This window comes from Lampetra fluviatilis, chromosome 40 (genome assembly GCF_964198595.1).
Source record: "Lampetra fluviatilis chromosome 40, kcLamFluv1.1, whole genome shotgun sequence".
Taxonomy (NCBI): domain Eukaryota; kingdom Metazoa; phylum Chordata; class Hyperoartia; order Petromyzontiformes; family Petromyzontidae; genus Lampetra; species Lampetra fluviatilis.
This window is the reverse complement of record NC_136314.1, coordinates 7,177,850-7,202,397: the sequence shown is the minus strand read 5'-3', so window position 1 is coordinate 7,202,397 and position 24,548 is coordinate 7,177,850. Positions and strand designations below refer to the sequence as shown.

General features: G+C 49.5%; 1 protein-coding gene across 4 annotated transcripts in view; it reads right to left on the bottom strand.

The window, feature by feature from the left end:
• The window catches only part of LOC144946182 (uncharacterized), a 72,740-nt gene extending 51,140 nt beyond the window's left edge, over positions 1–21,600 (bottom strand). For 3 of the 4 annotated variants that reach the window (XM_078875001.1, XM_078875007.1, XM_078875006.1), the window contains exon 1: positions 16,848–17,557. The gene's annotated coding sequence lies outside the window, so the exon portion shown is untranslated. Of the gene's footprint in view, positions 1–16,847; positions 17,558–21,247 lie in introns of those variants that run through there. The other variant, XM_078875002.1, reaches the window with a different exon arrangement.
• Between the last annotated feature and the right edge of the window lie 2,948 nt (positions 21,601–24,548).

Sequence of the window (24,548 nt, the reverse complement as noted above, 5' to 3'; positions counted from 1 at the left end):
GAATTCCAGATGGAGGGCTCAGGAAGGGAAGGGCTGTAACTTGCAGCGCAGTGCCGGAACACGGAATGGATGGGCCAATCCGGTGCACGCAGGGATCAATTACACGCAACAATGTCCTCATGCCCTGGTGATAGTGAACCGTGTTCACTATCGACAGGGCTCACCCACACACAAGTTCCACATTCCCATGGCAAAATCCAGTTTATCCAGGAAGGAGCCGAGTCATTGCATGAAGGAATTTGAACTCATGACCAGCAAAAATGACTCAGCCACTTATTAACCTCGGTGCTTCTGCGTGTCAAATGTCTCTGTGTGCTCGTGTATGCACACACGTGCGGGGGCGGGAGTGGCAGTGTAGCGGTTAGCGCACTGCACTATGAAACCAGCGACCCAAGTTCTAGTCCCACTCACGGCCAACATCAGAACATAATATCGGACCTAGTCCTGGGCCACTCATAGGTCGATTTGACCTTACAATGAGTCATGGTGCGGCGTCTAAACATCGTGTCCATGCCGACCTTCATAGGTGCTCGCTAACAGCACTTGCCCCGACAGTCTGTTAAAGGTTATACGGGAAATCGTTGTTTGTTCGTGTGTGTGCCCTGTGTCCATGGGTATACGGGCATTTTTTTAGAGTGCATGACTGCATATATCTGTGCATGTACGTATCTAAAAAACCTTGAAACATGTGTGCTGGTCTTCTCGGCCACGGTCATGCCCTCCCTTCTCTACGCTTGCGAAACGTGGACCCCTTAATGGAACATATTCGCCTGTTAGACACATTCAGGCTGGTCTGCCTACGATCCATCTTGGGTTTAACCAAGCTGGATTGTGTGAGGAGCTGACAAACCCTCGAAAGATCTGGACATTTCCATCTGTGAGCTCCTCCGACAGGCAAGGCTGCATTGGCTGGGTCATGTAGCTCGCATGCCCAGCTACCGCATGCTAAATCAGCTTTTGTTCGGCCTGATGGAAGGGGCTAAACGGGCGCGAGTGATGTGGTACAGGAGGATATGGAGCTCAGTGGACTTGCCAACAACTGGTACCAGCGGTGTCGAGATCGGCCTCAGTGGAGGAGGCTCGTGAAGGAAGCTACTGGGCAGTTGAGGCAGTCGCTCTCCAACAACAACGGAGGGCGGAGGAGCGACGCTCACAACAACGAGCGGAGCGCCGGGCGGATAAAACGCAGCAAGTTGGCACAGTAGGGGGCACGGGCGGTGCATGAGCCAGTCATCTCGGTCATCTCAGTCAGTCAACCCGTAGCATCTGGGTTTGTCCCGTAACCTCCTGCCAGCGGGCGTTCGACACTTCACGTGGCCTTAAAGTGCACCTAGCTTGGCACAAGCTCCGTGGTGACGTCACCGCCACTTAGTGGCGAATGGCAGTTGTTGTTGTGTGCTGACCACCCACCCCCTTGTGTGTGCGCCGGCCTTCATAGGTGCTGCTTGCTAACAGTCTTAGGCTATAGGGGGATCTTTGTGTGCGTGAGTGTGAGCACCTCTAAGCCTGTGTATGATTCTGTGGGGAGCGGTGGTGTAGCGGTTTGCACGCTGCACTACTAACCCAGCAACCCGAGTTCTCGTCCCACTCACGGCCACCGCCAGTGACAATTATCTGAATCGGTCCTGGGCCTCCCCTAGGTCGACGCAGCCTCAAAAAGAGAGTACCTGGTACAGTGTGTAAACATCGCCGCTAGGGAGACAAAGGCGGCCTGGCTTGGTGTTGCCCACCCATCTCCTCGTATGCCATAGGTGCTCACTGACAGGACTTGCCCCAAAAGTCTGTTACGGTTATACGGGGGATCTTTGTCTTCGTATTGAAGATTCACACAACCCAGCTGCCTCACGCAAATCCCTCCTCCTCCTCCACGACCCTCTCCACCTCCTGGCACCGGGAGTTGCATATCCGGCTGCACAACTGTACGCAGGAAGACTCTACTGTACGGCGCCTTGCAAGCACCAAAATGGTGGAGAGGGCGAGAGAGAGAGACGGGCGGGGGGGGAGAGCCAGGGAAGAGGCCGGGGACCTTCCCCAAACCACAAACATCCCCCAGGCGGGCGACCAGAATCACACAGCACATTCCTTCAACGCCGCCAGTGAAAAACACGCAAGCCCCACCGGCTGCTGCCCGGGGGGTCACAGCCGGGGGGAGACGCGAGTTCACCTCCACAGCTTCGTTTGTGTCAGTCCCATAGATTCGGCGGTGAGCGTGATGCGCTACGGACCCGCCAAGCTGAGTTTGATTCTATGCCACGGCTTGCATCGGTGGCGAGCGAGATCTAAACCGAGCCCTGGATCTTCTCCCGCACCCCCTTTGGCAACCCGCACCAACCAGCGTGGCCAATAATGGTCAAACAATACCTGCGATGATTGACATAGAGAGGGAAGGCCTTCATCCAACAGCGGATTGAGTCGACTGAGAATACAGGCTGCACCCTCTGCCAACACGGGCAGAGGCCACGGGCCCGCTCCACGCTGCTCTCCCAACCACGGTGACATCTGACCGCATTCACTGTGGACGGTGTTAACAAAACGAGAGGGTAAGAAGGAAAAACCATACAAACACGCGTTTGCTTGCGTTGTGGCCGAAACGTCGTGAGAATTATTTTATTATGTTTAATTTTTATTATTTTATTATTTCCCTTCTACGTGACTTTACCGAAAGAACCAAGAAGATGAATCCCTGCAGTCACGAAAGCTTTAAATCGAAATTTAAACACGCGTTTGTCCCTCGACATATATTGAGCGAGCGATAATCATGGCAGGCACGTTCGCAGACCTGGCGAGGCAACGGCGCTCGAACAGCCGACGACTTTTACCGCTGGTTTTTGCATATACATGCTTTGCGGAATGGTTTGATCAACTTGCTTGTGTTAAACCAACGCTCGCTCGCAAACATTCACTCCCAGAAGGCTGCACGGCTGCTGGGATGTGCACACAAATACTTTTGTCATCTACGGGAGTTACCGTGGTACCCGGTTACAGACAGACGGACAAGCTAATGCATAAAAGCTTTCAAAAGCTCAGTCGAAAACGTTCAATATAACAACAATATAGATCCCTTTGTCAAGCCACGGCTGGATGAAGGCCTCCAACATGTCAGCCATGGTATTGTTCGACTCCACTGCGTCTGTCAGTGTGGTTCGTGAAAATGGACCCCAGGAAAAGCTTGTTTGCACTCCCGAGTGAAGTTAGCCGTGGTCAAGAATCTACCTCAGGTCGTCAGGTCCATAGCACAGTGTGCTAACCACTGCACCACCGCTCCACACCCACATGTTTATATACTCCACTGCACACCTGATATTTATATCCAGAGTCTGACAAACTCGCTCTCAATTGGACAACACTTTCTGCTGGACAAACCTCAATGGAATATTACGCTTCGGACTTTTCAATGCCGAGACCCATCAACTTGCTCAACCTGAGAACCCGGTTAATAATGGCAAGCGACAACACGGATTCAAGACCCGGCATCTACGCAGTGCCAAGCTCAGTACAAAGACGCAGCCACATGGGCCCCACCCCCAGAGGCAATTCGGGGGTACTGGCTGGGTGCTCCGACACGGCCATTACGAGCACCCGTGAGCCATGTCAACGCAGCAGCGTCAATGATTGACGGAATGTAATGGCGCACGGCAGGACCCCCCCCCCCCCCCCCGTGAGCTCCCTCCTCTCAGTCTTATCGAGGAGTCCGGCTTCTGCTCAGCCACCACCTTTGTCCCCGGGGTCATAGTTGAAGAAACGTTCCGTCCGTGTTCATGGGGACCGGCTGCTTCGTGGCGTGTGGCGTTCGCTCTGCGCCCTGGGACATTTCGTGCGCCCGCCGCTAAGCCGGGCGTGATGGTGGTGGCGGCGCACGCAGAGCCCGGCGTTCTGCAGAATCACGCCGGCATAGCGACGTCTGCGAAACTCGCAACCCGCACGTCACGCCGCACGTCACGCCGCACGTCCACACCGCACGTCCACACCGCACGTCCACACCGCACGTCACACCGCACGTCACACCGCACGTCACACCGCACGTCACACCGCACGTCACACCGCACGTCACACCGCACGTCACACCGCACGTACACGCCGCACGTACACGCCGCACGTCACACCGCACGTCACACCGCACGTACACGCCGCACGTACACGCCGCACGTCACACCGCACGTCACACCGCACGTCACACCGCACGTACACGCCGCACGTACACGCCGCACGTACACGCCGCACGTACACGCCGCACGTCCACGCCGCACGTCACACCGCACGTCACACCGCACGTCACACCGCACGTCACACCGCACGTCACACCGCACGTACACGCCGCACGTCACGCCGCACGTCACGCCGCACGTCACGCCTCACGTCACACCGCACGTCACACCGCACGTACACGCCGCACGTACACGCCGCACGTCACACCGCACGTCACACCGCACGTACACGCCGCACGTACACGGCGCACGTCACACCGCACGTCACACCGCACGTCACACCGCACGTCACACCGCACGTCACACCGCACGTACACGCCGCACGTACACGCCGCACGTCCACGCCGCACGTCACACCGCACGTCACGCCGCACGTCCACACCGCACGTCACACCGCACGTCACACCGCACGTCCACACCGCACATCCAGTGTTTACCCCTCGCACGGGTGGGTTTTCTCCGGACGGCCGAGTTGCCATCCCCCACCCCACACCCACCCACGCGCTTCACACGTTAAAAAGAAGTGGCAGAACAGAGGGAGAACATGCAAAGTCTGGAAGTGAATTGATGACCTTAATATAAAACAGCGCATCACATTTCAATGTAGAAATTCCTCCCAAGACTCCAGACGCCTCCCCTCTCACCCCAGCCACGCCGGCGTGCAGTCACTGCAACAGCTGGAGCCAGACCGTCACTTCCTAAGGCCCCCCCACTGCTCACGGCAAATCGCACACCCAGCTGAGGAGCTGCCCAGAACCATTTCACAAAACAAAAGGCTGAAGCAGTGATGTCAGCAATGACGGTGTTACGTATCAAGGTTAGGGATATATAGTAGATCTATCAAGTCTCGACAGAGCAACGTGCAATGTGGCGCTATGGGGTTGACTCTGCCCCGTCATAAGTCAAGGAATCAACAACAGTGGTCATTAATTTGACAGAGACCCGAGCGTTAGAATATCTCCGGCAATCGTGAACAATGTTGCACGGTCGGTAGAGCGGGGAGGGTGCAGAGAGCGTGGAGAGGAGCGGCGTGCGGGAGAGTAAGTGGGGAGAGCGGGGACGTTGTGGAGAGCATGGAGTGCAAAGAGAGGGCAGAGAGCGGGGAGAAGGTGGGGCACGGTGAGAGCAGGGAGAGGGTGGAGAGTGTGGAAAGCACGGAGAGCGGCGAGAGGGTGGAGAGCGGAGAGATGATGGAGAGCGGGGAGAGTGGGGAGAGTGTGGAGAGCGGGGAGAAGGTGGAGCACAGGGGGTGAGTGGGGAGAACATGGAGTGTGGCGAGAGGGTGGAGAGCAGGGAGAGGGTGGAGAGCGGGGAGAAGGTGGAGCACAGGGGGTGAGTGGGGAGAGCATGGAGTGTGGCGAGAGGGTGGAGAGCAGGGAGAGGGTGGAGAGCGGGGAGAAGGTGGAGCACAGGGGGTGAGTGGGGAGAGCATGGAGTGTGGCGAGAGGGTGGAGAGCAGGGAGAGGGTGGAGAGCGGGGAGAAGGTGGAGCACAGGGGGTGAGTGGGGAGAGCATGGAGTGTGGCGAGAGGGTGGAGAGCAGGGAGAGGGTGGAGAGCGGGGAGAAGGTGGAGCACAGGGGGTGAGTGGGGAGAACATGGAGTGTGGCGAGAGGGTGGAGAGCAGGGAGAGGGTGGAGAGCGGGGAGAAGGTGGAGCACAGGGGGTGAGTGGGGAGAACATGGAGTGTGGCGAGAGGGTGGAGAGCAGGGAGAGGGTGGAGAGCGGGGAGAAGGTGGAGCACAGGGGGTGAGTGGGGAGAGCATGGAGTGTGGCGAGAGGGTGGAGAGCAGGGAGAGGGTGGAGAGCGGGGAGAAGGTGGAGCACAGGGGGTGAGTGGGGAGAGCATGGAGTGTGGCGAGCACGCACAGCGGGGAGAGGGTGGAGAGCGGGGGGCATGAATCTCGTGTGGGTGAATGGTCCCATATGTCTGGGTTTTTGGCAAAATCGCCCCAATGACTCCATCACCCGCGATGGAAGGCAATCGTCAGCGCGATGAGTTTCAAGCGTTTAGTACAGACATGAAAATCAGACCTTTAACGTGTTTATGCTGCAGTTTCCACTAGTTTCGATGCTAGATATGTAACAAATCTTTTCCTTCACCATCGCTAGTTCCAAGTCGTATCATGATTCGGGGGGGGGGGGATGGGGGGTTGCAGTTCAATTCAAGAATCACATTCTCTTTGTCTCCTTTGAGCGGTCTCCTGGCGTCGGTGTCTGTTTCGCTCGTCTTTCCATTTTATAACAAAAAAACACAATTCAATCTCAAACGCGCGCTTCGACGCACGCTCGGAGAACGGTGACACGGGCCAGCGCGAGCGCGTTCAACGATCGTTCGACGCTCGTTCGACGCTCGTTGTAGAGGTTCGCATTTGTAATCCGGCAGGCCTCCCCGGTTATTTTGGTGAATAACCGTGAATTACATTATGTCCGCTTCACAGTGAACGTCATGATCCCTTGACGTACTTCGAACAGAGTGGGCCTTTGTTTGCCAGCATCATGGTCCAAATTTGCTCAATTAAAACAATTACCACCAAATTACTCATACGTAGCACCATCGCTCACGACTGGCAGACTAATACCCGCTTGCGGGCCAGATGCGGAGTAATCTTGTGCCGCACAGGGGCAGCTGCCACGGGGGGTGCCCTTTAAAATGTACTGAGGCGACGAGATGCGACGCAGTTCGCTTGTCGCGTGCGAGGAGCTCCGAGATGCCCCGGCGTAGAGGACGGTGGGCTCCGTCGAACACGACCCATTATCGCCGTGACGCGAGAATCGATTTCACCCCACGAGTTGCCACCGTCCACCGAGACGGGGCAGCGGTGGCGCGCTGGCTCGGTGGAGAGCGCCGCGTCCGCGAGGCCTCCTCCCGAGCGATCGTCGCGCGGCCAGCGGCCTGGCGTGACAGCGAGCGCCATGCCGGCCAAAAATAGCCACCCCGGGCAGCGCGCACAACAATGATCGGTTCGCGATCACACCAAATCCGAGGCCCCCGCATGTGTTATGGGGCTATATTTGAGCTGTCCTCACTTGCGTGCTGAACTTTGATGACCCTGCTGACACAGAAGGATTGAATGATTGATAAATGGATAGATACGTTACAGCCATTTGTTAATCCACTGCTGGATTCAAGGCCTCCCCACGCCGTGTCGGTGGGGGGAGGGGAGCCCCATGGCGGGTTCCAATATCACGCACCACTAATGTTAGCCAAGGCCGGGACTCTTAACCCGAAAGGTTTATGGCGCAGTGCAACCAAGCACTGCACCACCGCTGCCCCAATACTGCATAATAAAAATGCATTAGAAAAACATTAACTACCTGCACTGTAAAGCCACACAGCGAGTCTGCGTTGCTGTGAACTTACTAAAGCATCCACATTCATGACTCTCAAACAGGGAACCGGAACCTCGCTGCTGAAAATAAATGGAAAATTTGCCAAATTTCGTACGCGCTTTTCAAGCGTGACATTATGCTCTGGGCTTGCAGAGAGGGAGTTGCGATGTCTGTGACAAGTGCGTCTTTTGAAGATAACATTTTTTTATTTCTTGATTTGAAGCTTTCGTGACTGCAGGAATCCATACTCTTTGGTTCTTTCGGTAAAGTCACGTAGGTAGAGAAAAAATAGATCACGACGTTTCGATCGCAACACAAGCAATCGTCATCAGGTGGGGCAACCACAGCAAGAAAACACATTCCTCCTGCGGAGGGAGCTGGTAGGAACGTTGGGTTGCTCGGTCATTGGCCAGGGTCAACGGCGGCGTGGTGTATTCCGCAAATATGCCCGACTGTGAGGGCGGGCACAAGCCGGCGCGAGTAGGTTAAACGTTGAGTTTTATAAGGGCACCACGGAGTGACCAGCCCCCCCACCCAGCCCCACCCTCCACCCAGCCCCACCCAGCCCCTCCCCACCCTCCCCTCTCCACCCAGCCCCACCCCTCCCATTTTTGGATGCACGACGGACGGAAACAATAATCCCCTGTGGACTGGTGTAACCAGGAGGTTCCTACCAATAAAACCTTGGATTGCGAGTAACTTGGTCTGCGGGTGTTTTGCAAGACGAGCAACCTTTTTTTATACATTTTTAAATGATAAACGAGCGAGGCCTTGCAATACGAGTAGTACGTGTATACGCTTTGTCTGCCGAGCGTCACGTGATCACAACTGATACACGAGTGCTTTGATATACGAGTGCTTTGGATTACAAAACACGTTTCCGGAACGAATTATGCTCGCAATCCAAGGTTTTACTGTATATCGGTGATAATATGTATCACTATCGGCCCTCCAGTGGCATTCGGCTAACGGGCCAAGTCTTGCCGATGAGACTCTTCAAATTTTAAATGAGAAAGGCGTCGCCTCGTTTAGTAAACAGGCGTCACTGCACATCAGTAATACCACGCGGGAAGGCCGAGATGCCGGCAGATTAAACGCGATTTCCTTTCGGCAAATCTCACACTGAAATTTCACAGTTCATCCCTCCTCCCCAAGCCCTGTCGTTCCTTTCCCCTCACCCACATCTACCCGTACCCTAACCCCCCAAACCACACATCTAATAATGGAGGCAGCGCTTGCGGGGTGGATGTGGTTATGCAGAGCCCCTTGAACAAAAAAAGAGGTGGGGGGGGGAATGCCTATAGGGGAAGCGCCCACAGGAACGCGACGGGTCACGTGACAGCAGCACAAACCACTACCACTGCTGCTACCCACAATGCCATGCACACCGTACCACACGTGGGCAGGCGGGAAAGACGCAGAGAACACACGTGTTCTCCTCTCACACGCGTGTTCTCCTCTCACACGCGTGTTCTCCTCTCACACGCGTGTTCTCCTCTCACACGCGTGTTCTCCTCTCACACGCGTGTTCTCCTCTCACACGCGTGTTCTCCTCTCACACGCGTGTTCTCCTCTCACACGCGTGTTCTCCTCTCACACGCGTGTTCTCCTCTCACACGCGTGTTCTCCTCTCACACGCGTGTTCTCCTCTCACACGCGTGTTCTCCTCTCACACGCGTGTTCTCCTCTCACACGCGTGTTCTGCTCTCACACGCGTGTTCTCCTCTCACATGCGTGGCCCACGCGTGTTCTTCCTTTCACACGCGTGGCCGTTCCTGCGGAATCTCCGGTTTTGTCCCAAATTATAAAAAAAATAACCAAAATGGAATTGGTGACAATGCAGCACCCTGCGTCGATAACTACTTTGTGATCGTTTCGATGCCACATGGGCCTTCATCTGTAGCCCTTCGTCGGTCGTGGGGGTTGTTTGACTATACTTCACCTCGCGCGTGTTGATGTTAGCCAAAACTTGGAATCAAATTCAGGTCACCGGGTTTACAATCTTCCAAGTACATCACTACCCAAAACGTCAGCCTATTTACGTAAAATTTTTCTGTCATAAAGACAGCGTTTTGGCGAACGTGTAAAGAGTATTTGTGCTTGTGGAACATAGCCAAACCAGTCCCTCAATATTTTTGTTGGGGGTTTATTATTTCATATTTGGCCAGATGTTAAGGATGATGGTTAAATCCGGTCTTGAGGATATTTGCAAACTGACAAGTTTGTGCTACATTGAGTTACTTTTCCGAACTTAATATCCCGACAAAGCCATCAATACTAAAATATCACCGGGAATGTGGTTAAAACATTTAAGAAAAGTTATTTGAATTTCGATGTAAAGCTTTCGTGACTGCAGGGATTCATCTTCTTGGTTCTTTCGGTAAAGTCACGTAGAAGGGAAATAATAAAATAATAAAAATAAAACAATACAATTCTCACGACGTTTCGACCACAACGCAAGCAGCCGTCCTCAGATGAAGAACAGGTCTGTCGGAAAGACAGCGTCTGAATGGAAAGTTATTTGCCCAAAGAATTGAGGTCAAATTTTATTTGTATTGTACAGCAATGGTATGTGGTGTGTGTGTGTGGTGGAGCGGTGGCACACTTCTAGATTTGAAGCTTTCGTGACTGCAAGGATTCATACTCTTAGGTTTTTCGGTAAAGTCACGTAAGTAAAAAATAAATAATAATAAAAATGATCTATTTCTTATTATTACTTATTTTTATTATTTATTTCTTACCTACGTGACTTTACCGAAAAAACCTAATTGAGTTTAGATAGGAAATTTCAAACAATTTGATTTTCATTTACTTCAGAAATTATGTCGGACATCACAGGATATGAGATCACAAAGTGGTGTCACGTAGCACCATGCGACATCACTTTTGTTGCCAAAAAAACAAGCTACATTATTATTCGAAAAATTATCCTAAATTGTCCGTAAAAACCCGAAAGTCCTCCGTGTTTCAATACAAAATCTCATTTCTCATGCAGTGGTAAATGAACCGGCCTTTCAGGCCAACCCAAACAGCCTGGCGTGGTGAAGTATGGTCGAACAAAACCCCACGACTGACGGCGTGGGGGGGGGCCTTCTTCCAAACAGAAAATGCCCGAGCTAAAACATGCTCATGAGTCCTTGTCCTCTGTTTTACGTTGGTATGTTCAGCCCAGAAGATTAACACACAAAATGTAGCAGTCTTTTGAAATACGTCGTCAACCAGGTTAGTGTCTAACCGTGTTGTTGGCCGACTGGTTTGCATCGCGTTGTGTTTCTAATGTTTGTTGAGTTCTCGTCTCCCATCTTCTTGCTGAATTCGCCTCCATGCAGTGTGCCGTTCTATGTTGCTATGCACGTGGTGTCCCTCTGTGTGTGCCCTCGCTGTGTGTTTTACCCCATTTTCACCTGATGAGCGCTTGTGTTGCGTTCGAAACGTCGTGATTTATTTTAATTGTATTGATTTAAATTTTGTTTTATTTATTCTTTGGAAGAACGTAATCAACCAGATAGGGTGTTGACTGTTATGTTATCCGACTCTCTGTTGTGTTACATTACATTTCTAAGTATACTAGATTTGTGTTTCTATTTAATTTATACCTAATGATGATTGCTTGTGTTGCAATCGAAACGTCGTATGCTAGTATTTAATTTAATTTATTATTTTATCTTTATACGTGACTTTACCGAAAGAACCAAAGAATAATTCCTGCAGTCACGAAAGCTCCAAATTAAGTTTCTTTCATTTCTACATACGTGACTTCACCGGAAAAACAGAGTATGTTTGATGGCATTAGCCCACGAAGAACGCCGTTTGAATGACAACGCACTCGTAATCAGCCCTGTCCTGCGCATTGTACACGCGGCACGACGACACGTGGCCTCACCACAGATGATGGCGGTAACACTACGTGGGAGAACGCTTTTACTAAATGGCAGCGGTGCACATGCGCAAGGAAAGGTGGGGCAACACCAAGCTCGTAAAAAAAGACAAAGATCCCCCCCGCCCCCGGATAGCCTTAATAGACTGTTGGGGCAAGTGCTGTTAGCGAGCACCTCTGAAGGCCAGAACGGCACATGAGGAGGAGGTGGGTGGCCAGCACCATGTCTTCTTCGTGGCGATGTTTACATACCGTACTAGGTACTCATTTGACTTAGGGGGGGCCCACAAGCTGTTCAGATATTTGTCACTGTTGTTGGCCGTGAGTGGGAATCGAACTCTGCTTGCCAGGTTCCCGGCACAGCGCGTTAACCGCTACACTACCACTCCCACACCAAGCTTATGCACACACACACACATCCATTGCCTTTGTCTCTCCCAAGAGCTGATGTCATTGGCCACTACCACCACCGAAACAGGCGCTGCTGGCTTGAGTGAGTTTAGGAGGCACAGCCCTAGTCGAAACGAACGTGCAGGCCGACCATGAGATGTGCAGCGAGGAGGAATTAAACCTGTGCCATCGAGATCGTACAGCTGTCTGAAAACCGCATCAACCTCACCACCACCTTCTTGGTTCTTTCGGTAAAGTCACGTAAAATGAAAATAATAAAATAATAAAAATAAAACATAAAAAAATAATTCTCACGACGTTTCGACCACAACGCAAGCAGCCGTCCTCAGGTGAAGAACAGGTCTGTCGGGGAGAAAACCAGGTCTGAAGACGCTGTCTCCCCGACAGACCTGTTCTCCACCTGAGGACGGCTGCTTGCGTTGTGGCCGAAACGTCGTGATAATTATTTTATTATGTTTTATTTTTATTATTTTATTATTTCCATTCTACGTGACTTTACCAAAAGAACCAAGAAGATGAATCCCTGCAGTCACGAAAGCTTCAAATCGAAACTCACCACCACCGTCACCATTCACACACACACAGGGCAGTGGTTCAGCAGGACGGCTGTTTTGACAGCAGCTTTTCGCGATTGCCTGCGAAGGCCACTGTTGACGTGGAAGCACAGTAAGGGACACCGATGGAATTTTCCGCACTGCCCTCGGCAGCCTATACCACCTGTTGCGCACGGTGAAGTATGGTCAAATAAGTGTACGGAGACAGGGCTGCACAGCAGTGGTTTGAGCGAGGTAATGGAACCAGCACAACGTGCATTTGCCCACCTTTGTCTCCCCGAGTGCTGATGCGCATGCACCACCGCAGCGGGAACGACTATTCAGCAGTGATGACACAGATGGCGGAGAACAAGGTTACACACATTGGCGTTGTGCATCACGGCCAAGAACCCAACAGGAGACATTGCACCAGGGCTCGCTCGCACGCGTCAACAACACGACAGAAATCCTCCCCATATAGCCGCATAGACCACGCGACACCCGTGCCATCGTTAACCCTTCCTGTGACAGGCAAGGCCAGACCAGGGGAGTGCCGTGGCCATGACCAAGTAGATTCTCACGCAGCGCACAAAGGTAGCTATTTCATGCCGAGTCAACCTGGAGTAGGCTCAGGACGGGTTTAGATATTTGGTCACGAATGGTGGCCGTGAGCGGGAATCGAACAGGCTCATGTCTGATTCCGATAGCGCTTGCCAACTGATATCGACATAAAATTTCTAAATGGGATTCGTCAACAAAGTAGCACCGCAAAACCTCCCCCATGGACCGACGTGGTCTCCGTGGCAATCGTGAGAGTTGTTGACGATACTTCACCACGATGGTCAGTGTGGGCTTGTGAAAGGTGAGTCCAGGACTGGATCAAATATCACTCATCACTGATGGTAGCCGTCACAAGCAACCCAACTCGTTTATAGAACGGTGCTGCATGAATTGCTGCGCCATAGCTCCAAACACACAAATAGAAAGACCAAGATCCCCCCCCCTCTCCCGTGCAGCCTTTTGGGTCAAGAGCTGTCAGCGAGCACCTATGAAGACCGGCACGACACACGAGGGCTGGGTGGCGAGCACCACCCCCCACCGCCACCTTTGTCTCCCTAGTGGCGATGTTTACACACCGCACTCCATTTGAGACCGAGTCGACCTAGGAGATGCCCAGGACCGGTTCAGACAATCGTCACTGGTGCTGGCCGTGAGCGAGAATCGAATTAAGGTGGCCTGGTTTGAAACGCAGCACCCAAACCGCTACACCTCCATGAATTCACATGAAGCCTCTTCCACGCATGTTTCCGCCTTAAACAACAGATTAAAATGTCTTTCCTTCCCTGCCTTCTCTGCCCCCTTCCCCCGTCCATCGAGACTGGATTCCAGCTTCCCCCAACAGCTCTACACACTGCACCCTCCCCTCCACCACCACCACCAGCCGCCCTCACCACACATCCCCTGCACGTCTCTCGTTCACACCTTTCCGGCTTTGTGTGTGTGTCTGGCTTGCACAATTAGCGTACGCAAGCTACTCACTCGTGACAGATTATGTACCAACCATACACGCAACAACGCGTATTGCCACAGAGATCGTAGTAATGATGATGATAGGATATTACTCATTATCTGTCATCTTATTATCTGCAAATCCCGTTGGCCACAGGGGCTCGATTATTCACATTTCTGATCGTTACTTGGCGAATGTCTCGGGATTTGCAGATAATGGCTGCATTCTATGCCACCGAGCTTATTCCAAATAAATTCCGAGTTTACCGAAACGTGAGAAAATCGTGAAGCTCGTGGGAAAAAACACAAATATACAATAGACCACACACTCTACCGATGATACCAATAAAATCAAAACCGGCCCAGTTTTTTTATCGACAAAGCTGACGGGCCAACACTTTTATTCCCCGAGTCGGGTGTGAACACATGCGTCGGGTGTGAGCCCAGAGGAGCATCAGCTGCGAGGAAAGCGAATGAGCTGAATATGATGGCTGATGCCTTGTCCTAACCCAGCGTGTTTCCCCAGCAACAAGCAATGAATGGGACATCATTCCCGAAGGAGACAGGAATTGGTCACCGCACTCCTCATGGTAACATCGCCACCATATGCTGGATTCTAAACAGGTCTGCCCCCCACCAAAGCCCCTTGTGTGCATGGAGATATCTCGGTTCAAAATAACAACAACAAATGTGAAGAATCCTTCTTGGGATGTTTGTCCAATTCCAGTCGTACAATAACAGGGGGGGGGGGGCAATTTCACATCTGCGACAGAAACATCAGCTCAAAAAAACATGAGCACTGGTCAGAGTTCGGTTTTTACTCTTTTTCTGTGGCAGACTAGTCTCTCCTTGAAGCCTTAACCACTCACCAGATAGTAGATATTTTACCAACCTCAAAGGAATGATGATGATGATGATAGGGCCGAGTTGACCCTGGCCAGGACATGAACTCAAACCCACAACTGGAAGCCAGCCCCACTGCCCTATCGAATGAGCCACACGCAACCCAGCCGCAGCCTCAACACCATCACGGCACGACAGATCATCCTGAAATCACATTAAGCCTAGATTTGAAGCTTTCGTGACTGCAAGGATTCATATTCTTAGGTTTTTCGGTGAAGTCACGTAGGTAAAAAAAATCAAAATTAATAAAAGTAAAATAAAATAAAAATCACGACGTTTCGGAGGCAAAACGAGCTTCCGTCTTCAGGTGGAACCGTCACAGCCCGACAGCTGTATCAAGTAAATTTAGATTTTTTACCTACGTGACTTTACCGAAAAACCTAAGAATATCACATTAAGCCATTATACACTAACATGTGTCAGTCAGCGTGGTGGAGGTGGTGGGAGCCCTCCAGTCCAGCCACTCGAAGGTGGTCTGGTGGGTCGGTCACCACGACACGCCAGTTCCTCCCTTACTAACACACTGTGCTGTAGCTACTAAACCAGAACTTGTTCTAGATTTGAAGCTTTCGTGACTGCAAGGATTCATATTCTTAGGGTTTTTTCGGTAAAGTCACGTAGGTAAAAAATTAAAATTAATAAAAGTAAAATACTTGATACAGCTATCCGTGCTGTGACGGTTCCACCTGAAGACGGAGGCTTGTGTTGCCTCCGAAACGTCGTGATTTTTATTTTATTTTTATTTTACTTTTATTAATTAAAATTAAAAAATGTTCCTACGTGACTTTACCGAAAAAACCTAAGAATAGAACTTGTTCAACAACATCTGAAGCTAATTCTAGATTTGAAGCTTTCGTGACTGCAAGGATTCATACTCTGTTTTTTTTCGGTAAAGTCACGTAGGTAAAACAATCAATAAAATAAATGAAAACAACTCAATTAAATCACGACGTTTCGGAGGCAACAAAAGCTTCCTTACCTACGTGACTTTACCGAAAACACCAACGAGTATAACATCTGAAGCCCTTAAACGGATTAAGACTCACTGACGAATCGTACATGTACAGCCTTTTTGCTAATCCACGGTTGCGGGTCTTGGAGGCTATTTGACCATATTTCACCATGATATGTCCTGTATATAAAATGTATCCGTGAACATTCAAAGCAATCGATCCCGTTTTGTTGACCTGAATTTAGCAAATTGAGGTCCTGCTGAATCCAACCAAACCATCTCCCCACTCAAAACAGCATTAATTTCCACCGACAACCCTTAACCATCAGTGGAAATTCCACATTCCTCTGACGGAAACCAACCTCTTCCCAGGACATTAAACTGCTGAAACAGGAAATACTGTATGGATGTAATCTTGTCTTAAGTTGACCTCTTATAGTCAACCTTATGAGATTCAAGCGGTTTCTTCAGGACCCATGGCACGCACCTCAAGCCTCGCCAGGATTACCATCTGCCCATTGCTCTTGAATCTTTCTTAGTTGTATTTATTTGGTAAAAACAGGTCTGCCTCATCTCACACAAAACAACACACCATGCCTCTATGTAGACTTGACCTACATTTTAAATTAAGCACGAGTTCTTACCGATGCTTGAAATGGCAGTCGGCGTACTATTACGGTACATACATTACTGTATTTTATTTGCGATTACACATTGCCAACATAAACAAACTAGGGAACATTTCGCGAGTTTAACATCGCTATGTCGTTGATATAACCACGAGCATGAGTCTCATGACTCCTTGTAAGGAGAGTGTTGCTTACACTGGGGATGCCTGGGCAAATTGGTTTTAAAGTCGTGGTTAACACTCCTCAAAGCACACCACAAATGTCAAGGAGCTGTCTTTGGAAAACGTTAATTAGCTTTAATTTAAACAGATCTTTCACCTATGGAGTTGGGAGTGAGAGTTTCATCAGCCCAGACTTCAAATAGTTTCATTTAAAATAGGCACGAGTTTGGTCACGAAACCGCGTTCACTTTGAGCTAAAGTTAAAGGTAACTTGAAGTAAACTGTAGCGTTTAACGCGAATGTAGCAGTGTGAAGAGAGCGATGTTTGTTACTCACGCCAATGCAGAAGGAGCCGCGTTAAACCACACACGGGGCGCGCGCGGGGGATGGGCGACCCACGACCCCGGCCCGCGGACCAGGCTCCCGCCGGGGGCCTATCCCAGGCCTCCCGCAGGAAAACCAGGTCGAGCTATAGGTCCGCTGCGGTCAAATATTGCTTCTCTTTTCTGCCCTTCTACTAAAGGGTGTTAGCTTCACGCAGTTGGACTCGCAGCACCCCATCTAATCGTTAGCAACGGAGGGTAGCCGGTCCAAGGACTGTGGGCGGGGGATGGGCGAGGCGCACCCCGTGTACACGGACGATATTCCCGCCGGGGGCCTAGCCTAGGCTTCCCGGATGAAAACTAGGCAACGATGAAAAGACCCGCGCGGGTCGGGGTCCGGTCGCAGACTTTTAGTCATTTCTTCGACAACTTTAAACATTAATTCGTAACATTTAACTATCGCCGTGCGCTGGAAAGTTGCGTTGCTGCTGTGTGGCAAAGCGATCGTCGCCTAATTATGAAGATGCAGTAAATTGTGAAGGGAACGCGTGCTCCGACCACTGTCTGGGGCTTAATTCTGTAATTCACGTTGCCGCGCTATAACGCAGAGCGAGTTACGAGTTACACACATTGTGGCATTGTGATTGCGCCCTTGTTTTCGATATAACCGCATTAAAGTTAGTGGCACGTGTTGTTGCAAACGTTGCCCACCTTTCCTCGGGGAGTGACTGCTTAATTGGGGACGTGGGGGGGGGTACATTTGGGTGTCGTTGTGCGGCCCCTATCCGGAATATCCCCTCGTCTCTGGGTTATCCATGTATCCTATTCACCATACGGTTCTTGATTTATCCTATTCACCCCAGGGCTCTCGATTTATCCTATTCACCATAGGGTTATCGGTTTATCCTATTCACCCCAGGGTTCTCGATTTATCCTATTCGCCCCAGGGTTATCTATTTATCATATTCACCATAGTGTTCTCGATTTATCCTATTCACCATAGGGTTCTCGATTTATCCTATTCACCCCAGGGTTCTCGATTTATCCTATTCACCCCAGGGTTATCTATTTATCCTATTCACCCCAGGGTTCTCGATTTATTCTATTCACCATAGGGTTCTCGATTTATTCTATTCACCCCAGGGTTATCGATTTATCCTATTCACCCTAGGGCTCTAGATTTCTCCTATTCACCACAGGGTCTCGATTTCTCCTATTCACCCCAGGGCTCTCGATTTATTCTATACACCCTAGGATTATCGATTTATCCTATTCACCCTTGGGTTATCGATTTATCCTATTCACCATAGGGTTCTCGATTTATTCTATTCACCATAGGGTTCTCGATTTATCCTATTCACCCTAGTGTTATCGATTTATCCTATTCACCCCAGGGCTCTCGATTTATCCTATTCACCCTAGCGTTATCGATTTAACCTATTCACCCCAGGGTTCTCGATTTATCCTATTCACCCCAAGGTTATCGATGTATCCTATTCACCATAGGGTTCTCGATTAATCCTATTCACCCCAGGGTTATCGATTTATCCTATTCACCCTAGTGTTATCGATTTATCCTATTCACCCTAGTGTTATCGATTTATCCTATTCACCATAGGGTTCTCGATTTATCATATTCACCCCAGGGTTATCGATTTATCCTATTCACCCTACGGTTATCGATTTATCCTATTCACGCTCTCCGTTACAGCACACAATGACAGGACATAGTAACAACACGCAGACACATTCGACTGCACGGCCACCCCTTAAACGATATTTTGAAACGTTTTAAATATTGAGACCCCGGTAAAATTGCCAATAACAGTGATATTTTCCACCAGTAATGACCAGACGTTGCACTATATTTCGCTTGACCCTGACGCATTTCAACGTCTAAGATTTGCAGCTGCACCCTAGCACTGACCCCTAACACATTTAGCTTAGCAGCTAAATGCAAGTTCTGTACAGTAACCGACTACTAGCATGGACAATGAAAGCCATCTAGCAACGAAAAGGGGTATCCAACCTATTACATCGTGGGTCTGGGGTCAGTGGAGGGGTTCACGTGGACAAGGAAGCTGGGGAAACAGTGCTGATCCATCCGTGGTGGAACCCCACACACCACAGACTCAGCACACGTGTACTGTGTTACAATGACAACCCCTACACACCACACGTGTACTGTGTTACAATGACAACCCCACACACCACAGATTCACCACACGTGTACTGTGTTACAATGACAACCCCTACACACCACACGTGTACTGTGTTACAATGACAACCCCACACACCACAGACTCACCACACGTGTACTGTGTTACAATGACAACCCCACACACCACAGACTCACCACACGTGTACTGTGTTACAATGACAACCCCACACACCACAGACTCACCACACGTGTACTGTGTTACAATGACAACCCCACACACCACAGATTCACCACACGTGTACTGTGTTACAATGACAACCCCACACACCACAGACTCACCACACGTGTACTGTGTTACAATGACAACCCCACACACCACAGATTCACCACACGTGTACTGTGTTACAATGAACCCTACACACCATAGACTCACCACACGTGTACTGTGTTACAATGACAACCCCACACACCACAGACTCACCACACGTGTACTGTGTTACAATGACAACCCTACACACCATAGACTCAGCACACGTGTACTGTGTTACAATGACAACCCTACACACCACACGTGTACTGTGTTACAATGACAACCCCTACACACCACACGTGTACTGTGTTACAATGACAACCCCACACACCACAGACTCACCACACGTGACTGTGTTACAATGACAACCCCTACACACCACAGACTCACCACACGTGTACTGTGTTACAATGACAACCCCTACACACCACAGACTCACCACACGTGTACTGTGTTACAATGACAACCCCACACACCACAGACTCAGCACACGTGTACTGTGTTACAATGACAACCCTACACACCATAGACTCAGCACACGTGTACTGTGTTACAATGACAACCCTACACACCATAGACTCAGCACACGTGTACTGTGTTACAATGACAACCCTACACACCACAGACTCAGCACACGTGTACTGTGTTACAATGACAACCCTACACACCACAGACTCACCACACGTGTACTGTGTTACAATGACAACCCTACACACCACAGACTCAGCACACGTGTACTGTGTTACAATGACAACCCCTACACACCACACGTGTACTGTGTTACAATGACAACCCTACACACCACACGTGTACTGTGTTACAATGACAACCCCTACACACCACACGTGTACTGTGTTACAATGACAACCCCACACACCACAGACTCACCACACGTGTACTGTGTTACAATGACAACCCCTACACACCACAGACTCACCACACGTGTACTGTGTTACAATGACAACCCCTACACACCACAGACTCACCACACGTGTACTGTGTTACAATGACAACCCCACACACCACAGACTCACCACACGTGTACTGTGTTACAATGACAACCCCTACACACCACAGACTCACCACACGTGTACTGTGTTACAATGACAACCCTACACACCACACGTGTACTGTGTTACAATGACAACCCTACACACCACACGTGTACTGTGTTACAATGACAACCCCACACACCACACGTGTACTGTGTTACAATGACAACCCTACACACCACACGTGTACTGTGTTACAATGACAACCCTACACACCACACGTGTACTGTGTTACAATGACAACCCTACACACCACACGTGTACTGTGTTACAATGACAACCCTACACACCACACGTGTACTGTGTTACAATGACAACCCTACACACCACACGTGTACTGTGTTACAATGACAACCCTACACACCACACGTGTACTGTGTTACAATGACCACCACCTTATTCGCAACAGTGCGGATGAGAGGGTTGCGTTAGAGGATGGTCAACAACAACAACAAGACGTTCATAAGAATCGCGTTACGTTGCTATAACCGAACTTTAATTGCCGTGTTCCCCCAGTACTGCAGCAAGGACATCGATGGGACATCTACCACCAAAGCACAATTCATCATTCCCTTAATGAGGGTTTGTTTTAGTAGCTTTGCCACGTTACACACAACAAGCACACGCGTGTACACGGACACGTGTGAAATAGAGAACCGGTACCATCACAACTCACGTGTGTGTGTGTACTGTACGTGTATATACTGTCTATTTGTACATGGTATTCATGTGTATGCACTGTATGTATATTACAGTAATGTACTGTATCTGTGCGTGTGTTATTCGTGTCTCTATCGTGTTGTTAGTGTACAGTGTCGTGTGTAAATGTGTACAGTGCTGTGTATCTGTGTGCAGTTATGTTAAGAGCTGCGTTGACATTGTATTCTTACCTTACACACGTACTGCTTGCTGCTAGGTGGACAAGGTGGTGATGATGTGTGTTGTTTGCTGGCTGGCTGGCTTGCTTGGCTTGCTTGGTTTTTTTTAAGGGGACAATTGTATTTCTTGAAGCCCAAAGAAGAGAAGACCACCACCACTACCACCACCACTACCACAAGCCTTGTGTTCTTGCAATGGCTGTTAGATAGAGTCAGCGAGGTGATCACAGACTGGATCTACCATAAGAAGGGCTGCTACATAGCCCAGTTCTTTCTATGAACACACACACACGCATATACACACACACACACGTGCATATACATACACACAGACAGACACACGCGCACTGCCTCGCTCCCACTCCCTCGGCCACTCTTCATGGAGCGCGCGTGCGTGCGTGCACGCGCGTGTGTGTGTGTATGTATATACACACACACACTCACACACACATATATACACACACATACACACACACACTGTCACACACACACACTGTCACACACACACATATATATACACACACACACACAATCATACACACCTATAGACATACACACAAACTGTCACACACACACACATACACACACACTCACACACACATATATACACACATATATATACACACACACACAATCATACACACATACACACCTAGACACACATACACCTATACACACACTGTCACACACACACACTGTCACACACACACACTGTCACACACACATATATATACACACACACCTACACACACACATATATATATACACACATATACACACACTGTCACACACACACACCTATACACACACACCTATACACACAATCATACACACCTATACACATACACACCTACACACACAGACACACTGTCACACACACACCTATACACACACCTATACCCACACACACTGTCACACATATATATACACACACACCTATACACACACCTATACCCACACACACTGTCACACACATATATATACACACACACCTATACACACACACTGTCACACATCACACACATATATACACACACTCCTATAGACACAATCATACACACATATACACACACCTATACACACACACACCTATACACATACACACACTGTCACACACACTGTCACACACATATATACACACACAATCATACACACCTATAGACATACATACACATCTACACACATACACACATATATACACACCTATACACATCTATACACATACACACACAATCATACACACCTATACATATACACATAATCATACACACCTATAGACATACATACACACAAAGATAACAAAGATCCCCCATATAGCCTTAACAGACTGTAGGGGCAAGTGCTGTTAGCGAACACCTATGAAGGCCGGAACGGCACACGAGGAGGTGGGTGGCCAGCACCACGCCCGGCCGCCTTTGTCTCCCCAGTGACGATGTTTACACACCGCACCAGCTACTCATTTGAGGCTGAGTCGACCTAGGGGAGGCCCAGAATCGGGACATAGACATACACACACACACACATACACAAAGGCATACACACACTCACACACCTATACACGTAGACACACACACTCACACACCTACACACATAGACACACACACACTCACACACCTACACACGTACACTCACACACCTATACACGTTGACACACTCACACATCTACACACGTAGACACACACACACACCTAGACACAACAACAACAACAACCGCCATTCGCCACTAAGTGGCGGTGACGTCACCACGACGCTTGTGCCAGGCCATGTGCACCTTGAGGCCACGTGAAGTGTCGAACGCCCGCTGGACACACACACACTCACACCTACACACGTAGGCACACACACACTCACACACCTATACACAGACACACATTCACACACCTACACACGTAGACACACACACACTCACACACCTACACACTGAGACACATACACACTCACACCCCTAAACACGTAGACACACACACTCACACACCTATACACTTAGGCACACACTCGCACACCTACACACGTAGCCACACACACACACTCACACACCTACACACTTAGACACACACACACCTACACACTGAGACACACACACACTCACACATCTAAACACGTAAACACACACACTCACACACCTACACACACACACTCACACACCTACACACGTAGACACACATACACTGACACACCTACACACTTAGACACACACACACTCACACACCTACACACGAAGACACACACACACGCTCACACACCTACACACTTAGACACAAATACACACACTTACACACCTACACACGTAGACACACACACACTCACACACCTACACACGCAGACTCACACACCTACACACGTAGACACACAAACACTCACACACCTATACACGTAGACACACACACTCACACACCTACACACGTAGACACACTCGCACACCTACACACGTACACACACACACTCACACACAACATCGACACACACACACACGCATACACACCTACACACATAGACATACACACTCGTCCACATACTTTAATGTAATATACAACACATGCATGTGTTGTTCAATTTTGTTCACAGAATGTGCACGTTTGCACTGAACCAAGGCTGCTGTGTGTTTGTGTAGCGCATGTGTACTCCACACGCGTGTTGTGATTGAGTATCACACACACACACCAATGTTGCAAGCCATGCACCGATGAATGATTGCAAACCTCTGCAGCCACACGGCACGAGGTGGTGGTGGTTCGTCCACTCGTTATCATCACGTTGTGCATTACCACATCACCCGGAATGTCACCCAGCAGCACGACATATCTGAGAAGCTAAGCGGGGATTTGAGCCTGGATTGTCAGTGCTTTTAGATGGGCAATCACCGAATGCATTCAAGTACAGGGGGGTATCAAATGTAAGTACAGGGGGGTATCAAATCCTTTGTTGTGCTGTTCTCCACCCCACCATCACCATCAACACGTGCCAGCGTGGGAAAGTATGGCATTCATCCAGCAGTAGATTATAGAGCGACTACGGTATCAATCTTAATTTTAGAACTTTCGTGACTGCAGGAATTATTATTTGGTTCTTTTGGTTAAGTCACGTCTAAAGATAAAATAATAAATTAAATTAAATAATAGAATACGACGTTTCGATTGCAACACAAGCAATCATCATCAGGTATAATGAAATAGCGACATAAAATCTAACCAGAAAACTATAGACAGACATATTAGCAGACATCGTATTCTATTATTTAATTTAATTTATTATTTTATCTTTAGACGTGACTTAACCGAAAGAACCAAATAATAACGACTACGGTATATTATTA